Here is a 17,847-nt window from a genome sequence, read left to right as displayed (position 1 = left end):
TACATATTCAACCGTTGCAATGCATTGCGAATGCTCCAAGTTTTTTGTTGTCAGCAATAGGATTAAGGTCATTAGCAGTCATTGCTAAAGTTATCCCATTGTTCTGCAAACAGCAGCGCCGAAAGTTTTCTTTTTCGTAATATACATATAGCTTATAAGCAAACGACTTTCAAAAGAAAAATATCCAGATACAACACACTTCTTGAAGTCTATGTAGAGCAAAACTTTGTTTATTGGTTACGCTTGTGTGATGCTCTACAAAGACTGGTTTGGTTTGATTTGATGTATTTTATGTAACAGTCGTAGTGGGACATGTCTATTCTGAAGGATTGGCCAAGAATGAGCATGCACCCACTGGCACATACTGAGTAGCAAAATCAAAGAAAATAAATCAAACAATGTGTTAAATATAATTCCCAATTACGTTAACATATCGGTGTGCTTTAGAGGTACCTGTGAGCCGACATTATATGTTCAGGTTTTATGTAGGAAGTTGTTTTTTTTTCTTTTGTTATGCTGAACAGAGGTGGTTATACTTGGTCAGCATACAAGAGTTACATAAGCCACTTAGCGGGTACTTTCACATAACCTTTGTACACTCCTAAAACGGTTGCACCCTTTGGGGTGTATATTTGTCCCACAACAATAATCGTCATCTGCCTTGCTTGTGTTTCCTTTCCTGAAAACTCGGAGCTCGCTACTTTCCTGTCGAGAATGCTGCGTCACACTGATAGCGCGCATGCCGTTCGTGACTGGGAAGTACCGGGCTCGCAGCGTTGAAGAAAGGAAACGCGGGTAAGACAGATGACGATTATTGTTGTGGGACAAGATAAGCCCCAAAGGGTGTAAATTTTTCTGAGTGTATGTTTAGGTTTTTTTTTTTTCTTCTTCATGCGAAAGCGTCAAATGGCCCATTGAGTGATAAAGGCCGGCGGGGTCTGTAGCAGCGAAACTTCCCACTGGCTGCGATGCCACGTCCCAAGTGCGCCTCGTGTGCTCGTGACGCTGGCTCGCGCTTGCTAGCTCGGGCCTCGACAGAGCAGTGGGGCAGGCGAAAGGGAACACCTGCCGCGGTATTGCGTGAGGGGAGAGGGCATTGCCGCAACGCCACGTCACCCTCGCTCTCGAAAGCCTGTGTTATCCGCGCGTTCCTTTCCCGCGCAAGCTCTCGACTGCGCCTCAGTAAGGCCAAACCAAAATGTGCCAAGCGTCTCGACGCGTTGCCCGCGCATTTATAAATCGAAGGACCGCTCAACGGCGTTCAATTGGACATTAATGCTTTCGCATTCACAAATCGTAAGTAGCACTTAGGTGTCTTTTATAAAAATGCAGCAAGCCGTATTTTTGCATAGGAGTTCCTAGGCGAGGTAGACTTACTTTGCCGCTAATAACGTGAGCTTCAGAAGGTTAGCAAAAACTAACTTTTTATTAGTGTCTCAGGGGCAGTTTAATGGCGAATTTGAAACCAGTCACATTTTAATGCATTTTTTACATCTTAAAAGTTGGACCTAATTTGAAATATTTATAATCGTATTTCAGCGGTAAATCCAGGAAATGTCGAAACCGAGCGCCGCGACAGCGCATTATAGGCGCCCCGCTACCATATCGGACCGATACGCCCCGTAACGACAAGCGCAGGGAAGTTTGTAACCGAATGTCTCGTCCAGTTTCGAGAGCTACGGCATGCTTTGCCTGCCAAGCATCTGCCACTGTGTGTCGGGTCAGGATATGCCGCGGCATGCTGTCATAAAAACTTCACCCCACACTTTACGGGGCGTTCCCGACTGACCCGCAGCCAGACGCTCTGTATCGATGTTGCCTCGTTTGAGCTTTGGAATTTGATGATGGATGTCTCGAATTAGGCGCGATATTTAAGATATTTAAAAGATGGATGTGCGTGAAAATGTCACTTAATCCAAATTTTTCATTTAGGCAACACCCCCAAGGCACTTATAAAATTAATTAATGTTCGTGAATTCGTCTTCTGAAGCTCACGTTATTAGCGGTAAAGTACGTCTGTCTCGCCTAGAAACTCGTCTGCAAAAACGCCACATTCGCTGCGCTGATTACGTTTCAGAGCTCAGCTTTCAGGCGCTCGTTCCTGCGGCGAGCTTCGGCGTCCCTCCTAACCGAGCGAAGGATGAAAGAGGGAACGCAGAGCGCAGCGGGGGATGAAATGTGGCGATAGCAAAGATTTTCGAGGAGGAAGGCGGAGGAGGGTGCAGCGAAATCATGCGGCGGAAAGCGCAGGAAGAGGGTATGGCGAAAGCGAGAAGAAAAGCGTAGTGCCGCGCAAGACGGGCCCTGCGGCGACGATGGCTACAAGATGGCGGCAGATTAGCGTGCACGGAGGAAGGAAACTAAGGAGAGGCCCTACCCCCTCCGCGCGCTAGGAGAAAAGTGTGGCGGAAATGACGTAGTAGGTTCTCATTTTTTTGCTGCTTTTTTATTTTTTTTGTTGTATGGCCACGCCTTTTGGCCACAATGGCGGCGTTGTTATGGTTTTGAGCGCTCACACGTGTTGCTCTGGTAGGTTTCGGGCTGTGGCAAAGGCGCTGAGTGGGCGGGTTTGCGTTAGTCACCGTGTCTTGTTGCGCTGTGTTACCTGCACCGTGCTCTGCCAGATGTTGCGCGAGCGCGCGACACCACGCGCAGCGCGGCGTGGTTTCGCGAAAGATGTAAACAAGTGAGGAGGGTGGCCCAAAAGGCGGAGCATCGCCATGAGCAACGCCAAATTCTGGCTTCACTTTTGCTTCACAAAGAGTGACGTCAGGGCCTCTCCTTAGTTTCCTTCCTCCGTGTTAGCGTGCGTCATCTTTCACCGACGACGCCACCGATACCATATATGGAAACCGCTGCGTGAGTGAAGGTCTGTCTGCGGCGGCTGCCGTGAATCACGCCTACCATTGGCGTAGCCAGGGGAGGCGGAGTTGGGGAGTCGAACACCCCCCCCCCTCCCCGTCGCCTGCTACACTACTGGAAATATGCCATGTTTCATTTTCATTTCACCAAATTAAAAAGAACGAAGTGCGATCAACGGTATTGTTATTATTATAAGGAAAACAACAAAACTTGCTTGAAACGCGTGCCATGTTAAACACCAACACATATGTTCACTTTGTGATTAACCCTTTCGCTGTCGGACGTTTCTGGCCGTGACGCACCCCCAGTGTCGGCTTGGTTTCAGGGAACGAGCATAACAGGGAATGAACATAGCAATTTATTTTTGATTATGATTGGTATACAAATAACATAGTCAATGCAATATGCACATTTCAGTGTTCTGCAGCTGTTGTTAGTAAACATCATCATCAGCCTGACTATAAAATCTGTTCAACATCCGAATCTGACGATGCGGAACCCTCTTCGTCTCAAGCGACTTTGTCCGAGTCCGAATCCGAGCTCGGCTCGTATTCTGAATCGGAATTCAGCCACCGCTCCCATGAGCAGACGAAGGTCCCGCGCGCCGAGCCATCCGAAAGTAACCGCGCGCAGGGAGGATGCGCTTTCAGTCGCCCGCGCAACGGAGAGAAATGGGACGTTGCGTGATCAAGAAGACAGAGGGAGATGGAAAAAGGCCAAACAAAGTTCGAAGGACTTTACGTTTACTGCTGCAAGTCGGAAGCGAGGGTGCGGCGAGAGAGCGAAAGCAGCAATCGAGTCACCCTTCTTGGAGAGGCAACGGCACGTGCGCCTGAACTTGACGCGCCGTAGCAGGCACACCAACAGAAGAAAAATAAAAACCTTCAAACCAGCGGAGATTACAGAACAACCCTTGAACCCATAACCACACGCGCGCGACGCATGATCCAGCGAACGCGGAGCCACCGCGCCACTCAGCAAAGAGAAAGTGGGGAGTGGCAGTCGCACCGTACTCTTCAATACATGGGTTAACACAGGTCGGAGCGAATATACGAACTTGTAGAAAGAGTCAACAGATGGCGTGGCCAATCCAGGAGCGCCTGCTTTTGCGCTCAGGCGCGAAATTTTGAACGCACGATAGAGAACGTACCGGTACGTCAGTGACACCGTGGGGGGGAAGCGCGATGACGTACCGGTCCGTCAGTGACAGCGAAAGGGTTAATCTGCATTCTGTTTTCAGCAAAAGCTAGGCTTTAAGGAGAAGTTTAGTGCACTCAAGACGAACAAGAACGTAGAAATGACAACACAGCTCAGATGTCGATCCTTCTGAAGCTAGGCTTTGTTTGCATCACTAAGTTTAATCCCGTGAGGAGACGCATGGTTGTATCCAAAACATTCTTTATTAAAATTCAAGCATCAGACTGCAGTAATCGTTATACACGTTACTCTATAAATATGTAATAGATACATACAATACTTAAGGCAATACAAACACCATAAAAATGCACTAGAATACAGATGAAAATTACCAACTGTAATTACAAAACATTATTTGAAAATATTTTCGTTAAAGGTAAGACAAGCAAGGACGACACCAAATAAACGTGGCACTATCAAAAATAACAAAAATACAGTTCTTTATAAGCACGCTAAATATCACGAGACGAACAACGAAGATTTGCATATCTTTAATTGCACTGCTCAGCATTTCATTGGCAACGTGGAGGCTGGGAGGCGACACAACGAACTTATTGGAACTATTCACGTATAGCGCAAACAGTCGTCTTTTAATATGGCATCTTTCGCGCCTTCGCTTTGGCGAAATCAGATATAGTCTGTTCGAAGGATAGATCGCGGAGGAGGTCAGTTTCAATGGACATGATAGCAAGCGAGTTCAACTTATCGTCAAGGAGGCTGGAACGAAGGCGATTTTTTATTAGCGACCACTTGGAAAACGATCGTTCGGTCTTAGTTTGCCACGGGTATGCTTAAGTACATTCGCAAAGCAATAGAAAGGCTCGGAAGCACACCAATAAGCTTTCTTTCGTGCAGCAACTTCATCATTCCCAGGGGACTCGTGTCCTGGCACACACAGTTGTGCAGAAAGTTCGCAAACTGAACGATTTCAGCGGAAAATGCTGGCTCCAAATCATTTTTGTAGGTTTTCACCAACTTCTCAGCTTGTGCCAGAGAGGCCTCGCTCCCAACTTCTGTCGGCAATTTTAAGAATCCGAAACTTTCACAGAGTTCAGTATAGGCAGCCTTTCGCACTCGCAAAGCAGAACCTAGACTGTCAAGTACAACATTGTAGATCTCTACGATAAACTTTTTTTCTACCTTGTAGCGCACTACCGCTTTTTCCGTCCGGGTGCTTACTCAAAACGACGCGTTTGCCCTCATCCTGATAACATTGATACTTAGCGTGCGTGCTCTCTCCGAAGATATAAAAAAGAGGTCGCAAAGAATTAACAAAGCCTTCTATAGAGCTCAGCAGGTCTACAGCAGTTGAAATGTCTATAGGCCTGGTTTCTGAAGTGCTACGCTCGTTTTGTCATTTTCTTGAAGAGAGTGCGCTTCGTTCCTAGTGTCACCGTTTTCTTCCTCATTCTTTGATATAGCTTCAAGGCAACACAAGACTGCATTGAAATTTTTCAGAATGGCCTTACGTGATTCAGCGTGTCTTGACCACCTGGTCTCAGAGAGACTTTTCAAAACAAGCTGCTGGCCAGTTCCGCCCATGCTGTCCAAAAGATACCTCCATCGCTTAGGTGAGGCAGCAAAGAACACACACTCTCTGAATTACAGTGAAAAATATGACTGTCTCAAGGCAACTGTCAACGCTACACGCGCCAACTTAATTCAGTTTGAGCTTGCAGTCCTTTGTATTTTCCTGACATATTACTCGCATAATCATAAGCTTGGCCCGTACAATCATCAATTGAGATGCCATTGGTCATCAAGAGGGACATCACGGTATCCAAAAGATACAATCCGGTATGCGATTCAATTGGAAAAAATCCAAGAAAGTCTTCGTACACTTTCCCATTTAAATAGTATCGTAAAACAACTGACAGCTGATCAACGTGAGTAAGGTCCGGAGTCGAATCAACAATTAAAGAGAAGTATTTTGCGCGTTTAACAAGATGTTCCTTGACAGCCTTTGCCATATGCTCGATAAAATGGTTTTTGACAGATACGATGGGTGACCTTTTTCTTTGTTCCCGTAGCGTTTGATGTGCTCCTCTAGAACGGGATCAAACTTCGCAATGGCCTCAAGCACTCCCATATAATTGCCATTTCTCGGTGAACCAAAAAATCTCCTCACTGCCCCTAAACGCTAGGTTGCGCTCAGCTAGAAGCTTAACTGCAACGACTACGCGCTTCAACACCTCTGTCCAACACCTTTGAGTCATCTTTTTCTACTTCTTTCTGGAAAGTTCGGCGGCAAGTATGACCTACTTTTTCCGTCGAGCGCGCGCGAGGGTGCGTAGCCACTAGGTAGGAATGTGCCCTGGAGACGGGCCTTTGTGTCCAGCTCTCCCAACTTCACCCTTCCACAACCCTAGCCCGAACAGTGAACATTCCATGCCCCACGGCACGCGGACAAAGCACGTGTGACGTCTTCTTTCCTTTTCAGCCTAGACTCTGCCATCAGACTCATCATCATCTGCTATCGGACTTATCCTCCTCCGCCCAGATTACCATCACGGTAAAGAAAAGTCGAATGGGAGGCACTGTTGGGTACTGCAGCACATCCTTTTTATGAAAAGGACAGCAGCGGAACTATTTGAGAGGTGGAGGGTGGCGTGGTGGTGACGAGGGGCAAGGGAGATTTAGGTCGTCATCCCACATTATATGTTTTAGGTGTTTCCCCCTTGCCCCTCCTCTCCAAACATCACTGGACAGACGGACTGACAGGAAACCACGAAAACTCTTCCAAGCAAACGCACCTCGCTTCGTAAGAAAGAGGGCCCCGCCGGGATGGCGGGGGATTCCTGTTTTTGCAGCTCGACAAGCTCTCCCCAAATGATCAGGCTAAACGCATGCTGTTACATTAGGCGGGGGGCCCCGTGTGCTCGTTATGGTTTTCTCGCTTCATACATGTCGCTCGAAGTTCCGTTGTCTATGGTTCCACATACTAAGCAGGTTAGAATAAATGGGCCCCTTCTCCTACTGTCCGAGGTGAGGCCCTGGGCTGCAGCCCCCTTAGCCCCCCCCCCCCCCCCCCCCCTAATCCAGAGCTGCTTCCACCAAATCCCTGTACAGGGTGTCCCAGCTAGCTTTAGCCAGAGTAAAAATATTCGAATGCCACGTAGCCGGACAGAACCAAGGTAATGTTGTTTGTCGTCGCTTGGAGATACTCAAATTATTTTCTTTTCATTCCGCCTGATTAGATAATTAGTCTTAATTAATTAAGTTCTCAAGTATTATAACTAGATGAAAAGTGTCAATGAGAAAATTTTAGAGCGGCATGAAAAACTCCCGATACAGCTTTCTGTTGCTCAATACGTGCAACATAAAAGTGTTTTTTCCGAGCGTGAAGAAAACCTGCAAATGTACGTAAAATTGCCGCGCGACTGACCGCTCGAGTCACTTTGCGTGTATACGCGGGCGTCTTTCCCGCTCGAAAGAACAGATTTATGTAAAACGTATTGAGCAACAGAAAGCCGCGTGCGGAGTTTTTCATGTCGCTCCAAAATTATCTCATTGACACTTTTCATCTAATTATAATATTTGAGAAGTTGATTCATTAAGACTAAATTAGGCGTAATGAAAAAAATAGTTTGAGCATCTCCAAGCGACGGCAAACAACATTACCTTGGTTCTCTCCAGCTACGTGGCATTCGAATATATTTAAGCTCTGGCTAAAGTTAGCTGGAACACCCTGTATACGGACATAAGAAGAGCGTCTCGTCACTGCCCGATCGCTCAACACCAGACGGCCGTGGCGAGTCGCCTAGCTAAGGCTCACCTACCACGTCGTAACACGTGCTGCTTGCTGCGGAAAGTCCGTTCTAACTAAACGTCTCGGCAATTTTCAGAATAGACGGGTGTCGGAAGACACGACACTTTCAAATCCCTAACCCGCCGTGGTTGCTCAGTGGCTATGGTGTTTGGCTGCTGAGCACGAGGTCGCGAGATCGAATCCCGGCCACGGCGGCCGCATTTCGATGGGGGCGAAATGCGAAAACACCCGTGTACTTAGATTTAGGTTCACGTTAAAGAACCCCAGGTAGTCGAAATTTCCGGAGTCCTCCACTACGGCGTGCCTCATAATCAGAAAGTGGTTTTGGCACGTAAAACCCCATAATTTAATTTTAACTTTCAAATCCCTGTGCTACTGGCCCTTATTTTACTGCGAACTACGATGCCGTAATTTTTACGAAGGCTTCTAAACGGAAAGCAGCCCTGCTTCGGACTGTCTGCCTCATCAGTTCCCGAGGGATCAAATAACAATATGCGTTGCGTGATGACTACAATACCATGATCGCAAGTTACATCCAGACATTTCATCAAGTCAGACGGCGGGTCACTGAAAGTGAGCGGAACTTGCATTATATGATAGTATCGAAGTTATAGCGTAAAGCTTCATTCCTGTACTTTTAAATCTAGAAATAGCATGCCCACAACGCAGCTAGCGTGTTGAGTGATAAGCGATTTGCAAAATAGTGCCCGCCCTCTTGCGTACGTAGCCGTGGCCGTACCACTCACTAGAAAATCTGAGTGGAAATCAACGGTTATCTCCACTGTTACCTGGGCTGCAACATGTCTGGCCTGCAAACAAGAAGACACACGATAGTGCGCTGTCTTGTTTCTGTTTGGCCCCGTTTTTAGCGCTGTTGGTTTTTCCACGTCATGTACCAGTTCGGTCATTGACATACATTATATAAATGCAATTCTGAAACGAAATTTTATATTCATTTAATATAAGCATTTTTAAAAATAGCATAAGGATTCAAGATTCAGGAATATATTATCGAAGTACATGTAATACATTGCATATGACATATAAATACAGAAGGTCTCAAAGTCGCAAGACTCGGAGTGAGACCTACTATAAAACCATACATGATCAGACAGCAACATTTCGGTAAACAGTGGCAAACACAGAAAATTGAGTTATAATATTGTTCATTTAAGCAAAAGATAATACATATATGCATAAATATAAGAGCACCTATTATGAACAACACGAAGTGCTTAGGAGTAACAAGTATGAGCACAAAGCCTTTTTAAACATTTTAAAGGATTTCTTTATGCCTTCAAGCAATGAATTCCAAAATGATACTGATGAGAAGTTAGCTGTAAACTTGTCATAGTTAGTCCTGGGTTTAGGTAAGAGAAAGTTATTTAATTTTGCAAAGCGAGTTGATGGTACATGAGGAAACTCATTAGTGTGTAGTAAAGGAATTGGAAGCCTTCCATACACATATTTATATATAAGAATGTCGAGAAAGTATCTGTTTAGTTACCCGCCGTAGTTGCTCTGTGGCTATGGTGTTGGGCTGCTGAGCACGAGATCACGGGTTAGAATCCCGGCCACGGCGGCCGTATTTCGATGGGGGCGAAATGCGAAAACACCCGTGTGCTTAGATTTAGGTGCACGTTAAAGAACCCGAGGTGTTTGAAATTTCCGGAGTCCTCCACTACGGCGTGTCTCATAATCAGAAAGTGGTTTTGGCACGTAAAAACCCCTAATTTATTTGTTTAGTTTTTGAACCGATAAAACACCATGTGAGTAGAGTAAGGAGGACGCATTGGACATAAAGCTGCTGAAGGTTATTATTCTTATTGCTCGATTCTGGAGATTCTGAATGGTTGATAAATGAGTAACGTATGTACCCGTTTCCCCAGGATGGAACGCAATAGACAATGTTGCTGTGAAGGAAAGCGTAATAAAGCGACAACAATATCTCAAAACGAAAGAACGGACGAACTTTGAAATTCCAATGACATATGCTGCTTTTCGCGTGAGCAGTGAGGCATATATATGCAAGTTAAACTTTAAATGTTCATGTAGTTTGATCCCAAGAAACATTGCACTAGAGGGAGCACGAATTCGAGTATCACCCACATAGACAAAACAATTGTTAAGGATAATTCAGTTGACGAAAATATGACGAAGTTAGATTTTTTGGCACTTATATTTAATTTATTCTCTTTGAACCATTCAACAACATTTATCAAATCTGTATTTAGTTTAAACAACATCGAGTCGACATCTTCATCGGCGGTTATTACAGTGGCATCATCTGCATAAAGTATACAGGAAGAATGTACAAGGCTTAGCGGAAGATCATTCATGTAAATCAGAAATAAAAGCGGACCCAGGATTGACCCCTGCGGAACACCTATGGTGATGGTTCGGGTATTAGAATAGGTACCAGACAGACACATGTACTTTTTGTTCACGATCATGCAAGTAACTACGAATTAGTTCTAGTGGGGCCACAGGTACACCGATTGACTCCAGTTTCTGCAGTAAAATGTCGTGCATAACCGAATCAAAAGCTTTTGAAAGGTCAATAAATACACCTCCAACGACATTACCGGTGTCAATGGCAGATTTAATTTTATCTGTTAGCAATATTAGACCCAATTCATTTGAGTATTCCGGTATGAAACCATACTGGTTATTGGAAAGAATACCAAACTTGTCTAGGTAAGTTCTTAAACGAGAGAGCAGTCAATCAGCCGAAGTGAACGGACGTGTCGTCGGCGCGCTCCGCAACCACCGAGACGACGCGACCTTCACCGACCGTCCTTGCCCGGACCGCTTTCGCCGGGAGTCATATGGGAAGCGGCTTTCTCGCCGTTTCCCACCGACCGCCTTTGTCCCGGGACTTTTTGCCGCTCCCCGCGCCTCTACAGCTCTGAAGCAGTTCCAACGCGGCTGCCCCTGCCGGGGCGCCCCCATAGCTGCCTTGGCGTGTTTTCTACACCATGAACCAAGAGCGCCAGGCGACCAGCTCTTCCGAGGCCCATGTTCTAAACGGGCGTGCAAAGGGCCTTCGGCCAATTCACCGCTCTCTTTCGATGGAGCATTTATCTACCGCAACGTCATTTTCCAACGAGCAGGAGACGCAATCGGCGACGGAGAACGCCGCCGCGCGTCCCTCGGCAACAACGAAGACGCCCGAGGTGGATACCGCGGGACTGGCCGCCGATCCCATCGTCGCCAATTTCCCCTCCAGAGTCGGAGTGTCCAGAGGTGGAAACTCCGACCGGAGAAAGGATGGGGGAAGATGCTGCCCCGAACATTTACGACGACAGAACTGACGACGACGCAGGTGGCTTTTCGAAGACAGTCATACATAAGCGACGCATCCGTCAAACGCACGCTAAGACGCAACCCTCCGAGAACATCTTGAGCATTCCGGACGCCTCTCAGCTTATCGTACGCAAGCACAGGCGGAATCAGAACCTGCCTCAACTTCCTTTGCACGATGAAAAGATAATTCGATCTGCGGCCTCACGGAAGAGTTTGTCTCGATAAGTGGACGCGCCCAGCTCTATGGAGTGCAGCCGGCTTGACCACCGAGGATCGTCAGAACATCATATTCCGACTGCGACCTCAGCAGAACTTGGCGATCATCAGCACACCCCAGTCACACGTAGCCGACGCATTGTGCAAGGTGAGGGAGCTGAACCTTGGTCAGCGGGTCTATCCCATCACAACATATTTTGCCGCCCCAGACAACTCATGCAAGGGAATTGTTCCTGGTCTTTTGCCCGGTACACTGTCTTCCAAGCTAGTCGATGAGCTTTTGGCTCCTGGAACTCAAATACTTCAAGCACGAATGATGGGTCAAACCAACGTTGCGTTGGTAACATTTGAAGGACTTAAAGTACCTCGCTACGTGCGTTTCTATAGTGCAGAACTCCGCTGCTACCCCCATCGACCCCGCCAACTGGTTTGCAAAATATGTCACAAGCTCGGCCATTGGGCTGATTACTGTCCTACGCCGCACGTGGTCATTTGCGCGACGTGCAGGACTGACAACCCCACCTCGTCGCATCCGTGCACCCCACACTGCAGATCCTGTGACGGGACCCACCCTACAACGGATCCAAACTGCCCGCGGCGTGCTAGGCAGACACTGGACAAAGCTTGGGTGCGGAAAGCTCTCGACAAAGAGCAGCGCCAGCTCCAACCCTCCAGCGACCCGACCACAACCACAGATACGGCGGAGACCCGAACGTCACGCGCCCCAACGAAGGAGACCAGACAAGTCTGGTCGGAGACCCGTTCGAGATCCCGTCGCAAGTTACGGACACGCTCCAAGTCTCGGCCCCGATCCCGCGAGGCATCGGTGCGACTCCCGGAGAAGCGCCCTCCTTCCCCATCTTCCCAACAACGCTACAAGAAGGCCCTGCAGACCAACGCCCCAGCCAAGGTGACCCTGGTCCCTTCAGGGGTGCAGCGGGCCCCGGAGAAGAAAACAGCAATGGAGGCGCCTCGGGAGGTAGGTCGGGCGGAGGGTCCCCCACAGCTCGCTCCGCCCCGTAAATCTCTCCCTACCCCTTCCCCTATTACCAATTCGTTATCAACTCCCGATCCTCTAATAGAAATAGCCCGCCACGTCGTGACATGGAAGCGCGCTGTGAGCGCCTGCAAAAACAAATGGACGCGCTGCTGGCAGACATGAGCACTAGTATGCAGGCGGCTCTGGACAGGATAGGACGCCAAATGGAGGACCTTCGAATAGGGATTACGGAGCAAGTGAAATCATGTATAGAGTGCACTTTCGCACCCATGCAAGTTCCTCAGCTTAGCAGTAACAACGAAAGCGGGCTTTCCGACCAAGGCTCTCGGCCGCAACCTCCAAATGTGGGCAACCGGCGCCCGCATCCCTATGCACGACCGCCTGCTTCCTCTCACGATGATGATGGCGCCGCGTAACGCGGAGCAACTAGTGGTGTGGCAGTGGAATTGTAAGGGATTCTGCCAAAAACGAGCTTCCCTACAGCAGTATATCGCCACATCCACGAACCCTCCCGATGTCATCCTCTTACAGGAAGTCAATTGCACCCCTTCTTTATCCGGCTACAGCACGCTCTCGGGTGTCTTTCCTCTTGTGGGAGCCTTACTTTCGAAACATGTTACATGTCGCATGCATACGACTAGCATTGACATTCCTCACCAAATATTGGAATAGTTACGCAAGGTAAACGCAGCGAGAGTCTGTTTATTCTCAATATATGCAGTTCCCCCCGTTCGCGTACGCACTGTTTTCAGCACCTACTAACAGAATTTGGTAGATTTGGACGCGTTTGTGGTTGCCGGCGACTTTAACGCTCCGCATACTGCGTGGGGTTACGTTAAATCGCAGGCTAAAGGGACCCGCTTATGGAAGGCCATCTGTAACATAAGATACGCACTGCTTACCGACCCAGAGCGCCCCACTCGGATAGGCAACAGCGTATCTCGTGACACCTGCCCTGACCTTACCTTCGTGCGCAATACTGGCCCAGTCGTTGCGCACTGGCCTTTAGAGGGGCACCTTGGTAGTGACCACTACATTGTGGCGACCACCTTGTCATTACGGGGTGCGCGCAGGCCCGAGCGAAATGTGCGTATAACGGATTGGGCGAAATTCAGGGAACGTCGCCAGGACCCACCTGAGGGCCAGGGGTACGAACGCTGGCTTGACACTCTCGCACAAGATCTAGAGGCCGCCACGTGCACACTGCACACCACAACCGAGACACCATAGACCCGCGTTTACTTCATCTTTGGAACGCCCGCAGAGGGTTGACACGACGATGGAAACGACAACACCTCAACCGCAAACTTAGGAAACGTGTGCCGTATCGCGTCATTGCAAGCCCGCCTATCGCATCACGAAGTGCGCATGCACCTACTGATTCGTACGGAATAGAAGCAGCCACGCTATCTTCAATAAACCATTCCATTGCTTGCACCTACTGCGTCTGTTGTTGTTACTCGCGCTACAGCAGTGGCGACGAAGATGGGATTTCATGTGAGCATGGTCAGCGACTGACAAGATCGAATGATGGCATCTCGCCCACCGGTTTTCGACGAGACGGTGAGCAGCTGGAGCACGTACAGAATACGGCTGGAAGCTTATTTTGAGGGCAATGGAATTACCGACACGGCCAAACGCCGAGCTCTGCTGGTGTCTTCATTGAGCGATAATGTCGTGCGCATGTTGCAAGGACGCCTTTCAACCGCGTCGGTAACAGCCAGACTTACGATGAAGTCGTTGAATACCTCGAGGAATATTACAATCCTCAAGTTAATGAAATAGCGGCGAGTTTCTCGTTCTTCATGCGCAAACAAAGGGACGGAGAGAGCGTTCGGGAATACATTGCCGACCTTCGGAGACTGGCGGAAAGTTGCAACTTCGGCAACTCGCTGCACCGTATGCTGCGAGACCGCATAGTATGCAGAATCAGGGACGACGACGCACGACGCTGCCTATTAACGCGGAAGAAGCTAACTTTTGAGGAAGCAAAAGAATTCGCCATAGCTTCAGAGAAGGCGCTAGGCGACGTTCGTGACATGCGAGAAGCAGACCCAGTGACTACGGGAACCAGCATCAATGTTGTACAGTCGCAGCGAGGACGACGACCCTGGACGAAGTGGAACACGGCAAAGAACAACCATTCATGTGAGCGTTGCGGCGGCCCCCACGCAACACACATGTGCCGTCATCGAAACACCAAGTGCCACCATTGCGGCAGGAAAGGTCTTCTGGCGAAGGTTTGCAGCAGTGGCCGCCCTCGAGAACGTGGTGCCTTTGCCGTCGAGGAAATTGAAGGTGAGAACGAAGAAAAAATGTTGCTTGCTCTTGTCGCTCACAGCTCCGCCGACAGAGCTACGTTGAAGCCTCTCGAGGAAGGGTTGACATGGCAGGGCCGGAAATTGCGAATGATTCTAGACACGGGTTCTCCGGTCAGCGTCATACCGAAGAACATATTTAAGAAACATCGCAAATGGTGGCCGGCACTGGAAAAAACGTCGCTCCGCTTAACATGCTTCCTCGTGCCATTGCCAGTTGTCGGCGAGATAACCATGAGGGTTCAGTCTGGATCGACTGTTGTGACCAGCACGCTAATCGTGGTGGCATGTAACGGACCACTGCTGTGCGGCCGGAACACGATAGAGGCCTTCCGTAAGGCGGGTGTGTCCTTCTGGGACGCTAGAACCACCTCAAGCAAGGGCCCCCCTGTGCAATTACACCTCAGAAGAGGAGCCCGCCCACATTTCTGTAAGGCACGTACAGTGCCTTATGCCATGCGCTCCAAAGTTTCCGCCGAGATCGACAGTCTTGTGCAAGACGGAGTGCTTTCGCCGATAAGCATTTCAGATTGGGGAACACCGGTGGTTCCGGTAGCAAAAAAGAACGGCGATATACGATTGTGTGGCGACTTCAAGTTAACAGTCAACCCGGCGTCTCACTTGGAGCAGTATCCCCTGCCCAAAGTTGACATATTTGCGGCGCTTTCGGGCGGCGGAGTCTTCAGCACTCTGGACCTACGCAACGCGTACAATCAGCTGCCGCTGGACGACGAAGCTAGAAAGACGGCGGTACTCAACACACACCGGGGCCTTTACTGCTACAATCGCCTAGCATTTGGCATTGCTTCAGCCCCCGCCTTGTTCCAGCTACGAATGGAATCGATTTTGCAAGGTTTGCCGAATATTCAAGTGTACCTCGGCACCATTGTGGCAGAAAAGGAAGACACATCGGTACTGCGGCAGGTGTTTCAGCGGCTTCGTAAACACAACCTGAAGTTGAACAAAGCCAAGTGCCGGTTTAGGGAAGCACAAGTGTCGTTTCTGGGGCACCGCATCGATGCCAAGAGTCTTCATCCTCTGCAAGATAACCTCGAGGCGGTACTGGCCGCGCCGAAGCCAACATCGGTAAGCCAGCTGAAATCGTTCTTGGGCTTGGTTACTTATTATGCTATATTCTTGCCCAACTTGTCAACGACGCTGGCTCCCTTATATCGCTTGCTGGCAAAGGGGGTATTGTGGCAATGGGGTCCATCCCAGGACAGAGCATTTAGAGAAGCAAAGAATGCCTTAGGCAAGGCTAAATTTCTGGTCCACTATGACCCGCGAAAACCCCTTCGACTGGAATGCGATGCCTCATCGGTCGGCTTGGGCGCAGTGCTGTCCCACCGCATCAACGGCGAAGACTATCCGATAGCTTTTCGCTCGAGAACCTTGACGCCGGCGGAGCGAAATTACTCGCAACTGGAAAAGGAAGCGCTCGCCCTAGTTTTCGGTGTGACAAGGTTCAGAGACTACCTTTTCGGCAATAAATTTTGTCTGATAACGGATCACAAGCCGTTGACAGGGCTGTTCCATCCCGAGAAACCAATTCCGCAGATGGCGGCGGCCAGGATACAGCGTTGGGCGCTCTTTTTATCAGCGTATCAGTATGACATAGAATTCCGGAAAGGACCATTACACGCGCATGCCGATGCTTTGAGCCGTTTGCCGCTGCCGGAGCAAGGGCACCCTGGTGAAGATGGTCCCGTCGAACACCTGCTACATGCGCAAGCTTTGACAAATTTTTCTCTTAGCGCAGAGCAGTTGGCAGACAGCACGAGCGAGGACATGCTCCTCCGACAGGTGAAGACGTGGATCGTTTGTGGTTGGCCAAACCAGCTGGGGCCGGAGCAACAGTGCCTTCAGCCGTACTTCACCCGCAGATACGAACTCACTGTGAGTAAAGGACTAATATACTGGGGTCTTCGCGTAGTTTTGCCCGAGACCGTGCGGGCACTTATTCTGAGAGAACTTCACGACACCCACCCAGGTATGACTGCAATGAAGCGCCTGGCCCGTACGATGTTTTGGTACCCCGGATTGGACCACGACATAGACAAGCTGGTACAAAGCTGCCAGCAATGCGTGCAATGTTGGCCCATGCCAGCGGTACAGGTCCCTTCAAGCTGGCCGAAAACGAACAAGCGTTGGTCTCGCCTGCATATCGACTATGCAGGGCCAGTGGAAGGTCACATGATCTTGGTGGTGGTAGATGCGGAAACGAAATGGATAGAGGCAGTACCTCTTAAAACAGCAAGTGCAGAAACTACAGTCGAAGTACTGCGAGGGATCTTCGCGCGTTTTGGTCTGCCCCATACAGTCGTTTCCGACAATGGGCCACAATTGAGCAGTTCAGCGACTAAAAGATTTTTCAAAGATAACCATGTGTGTCATGTTACCTCCGCTCCATACTATCCGCAGTCAAACGGATTGGCGGAGCGTGCAGTGCGCACCATTAAGGAAGGTATCAAGAAAAATAAGGATGGAAGTCTACTCAGTCGTCTTTCCAAGTTCTCAATTGCTACGCTACAGGGCAACACCGACTCGAGATGGCAAGTCGCCCGCGGAGATGTGCTGGGTTTTCAACCCAGGACCCGCCTAAGTGCACATTTTCCAGAGGAAGAGGTGGCACGGGATCCCACGGTGAGCAGACCCCCGGCACCGTTGCCACAAGTCTTTTCACCGGGAGCGCCTGTTTGGTCGTGGCAGTACAATCAGGCTTGCCAGAGATGGTTACCCGGCACGGTGACGTCAACAAGAGGTAGGCGTATGGTCATGGTGGACACCACAGGAGGGGTGCAGCGCCGTCACGTAGACCAAGTGCGGTCACGACTCGCAGCGGACGAAGTAAAGCAAGAATTCTACGCAACTCGACCTGGAGACAACCAAGTCGGAGTAATCAACCCTCTGCAGTGGAAGACGCTGAATCATCGTCAGACGGATCACTTGGTGCATCCCATGCTTCCAGTGAAGCAACCTCAAGTGTACCGACGGGCTTAGGACTTCCTAGGCGTTCTACGCGCACAAGGAGACCACCCGACAGGCTAGGCTTCTAAGGGGGAGGAAGTGCCGTATCGCGTCATTGCAAGCCCGCCTATCGCATCACGAAGTGCGCATGCACCTACTGATTCGTACGGAATAAAAGCAGCCACGCTATCTTCAATAAACCATTCCATTGC

At 49.3% G+C, this 17,847-nt stretch overlaps 2 protein-coding genes across 2 annotated transcripts in view; one reads left to right on the top strand and one right to left on the bottom strand.

The window, feature by feature from the left end:
* LOC126545390 (uncharacterized) overlaps positions 1-17,847 on the bottom strand; it is a 51,792-nt gene that overhangs the window by 2,160 nt on the left and 31,785 nt on the right. The gene's annotated exons all lie outside the window — the stretch shown is intronic.
* The window catches only part of Sac1 (Sac1 phosphatase), a 140,736-nt gene that overhangs the window by 105,715 nt on the left and 17,174 nt on the right, over positions 1-17,847 (top strand). The window lies entirely within an intron of this gene.

The sequence above is a fragment of the Dermacentor andersoni genome, chromosome 1 (genome assembly GCF_023375885.2).
Source record: "Dermacentor andersoni chromosome 1, qqDerAnde1_hic_scaffold, whole genome shotgun sequence".
NCBI lineage: Eukaryota > Metazoa > Arthropoda > Arachnida > Ixodida > Ixodidae > Dermacentor > Dermacentor andersoni.
Note: the sequence above shows the minus strand (reverse complement) of the source record. Positions and strands in the feature narration are given on the sequence as shown.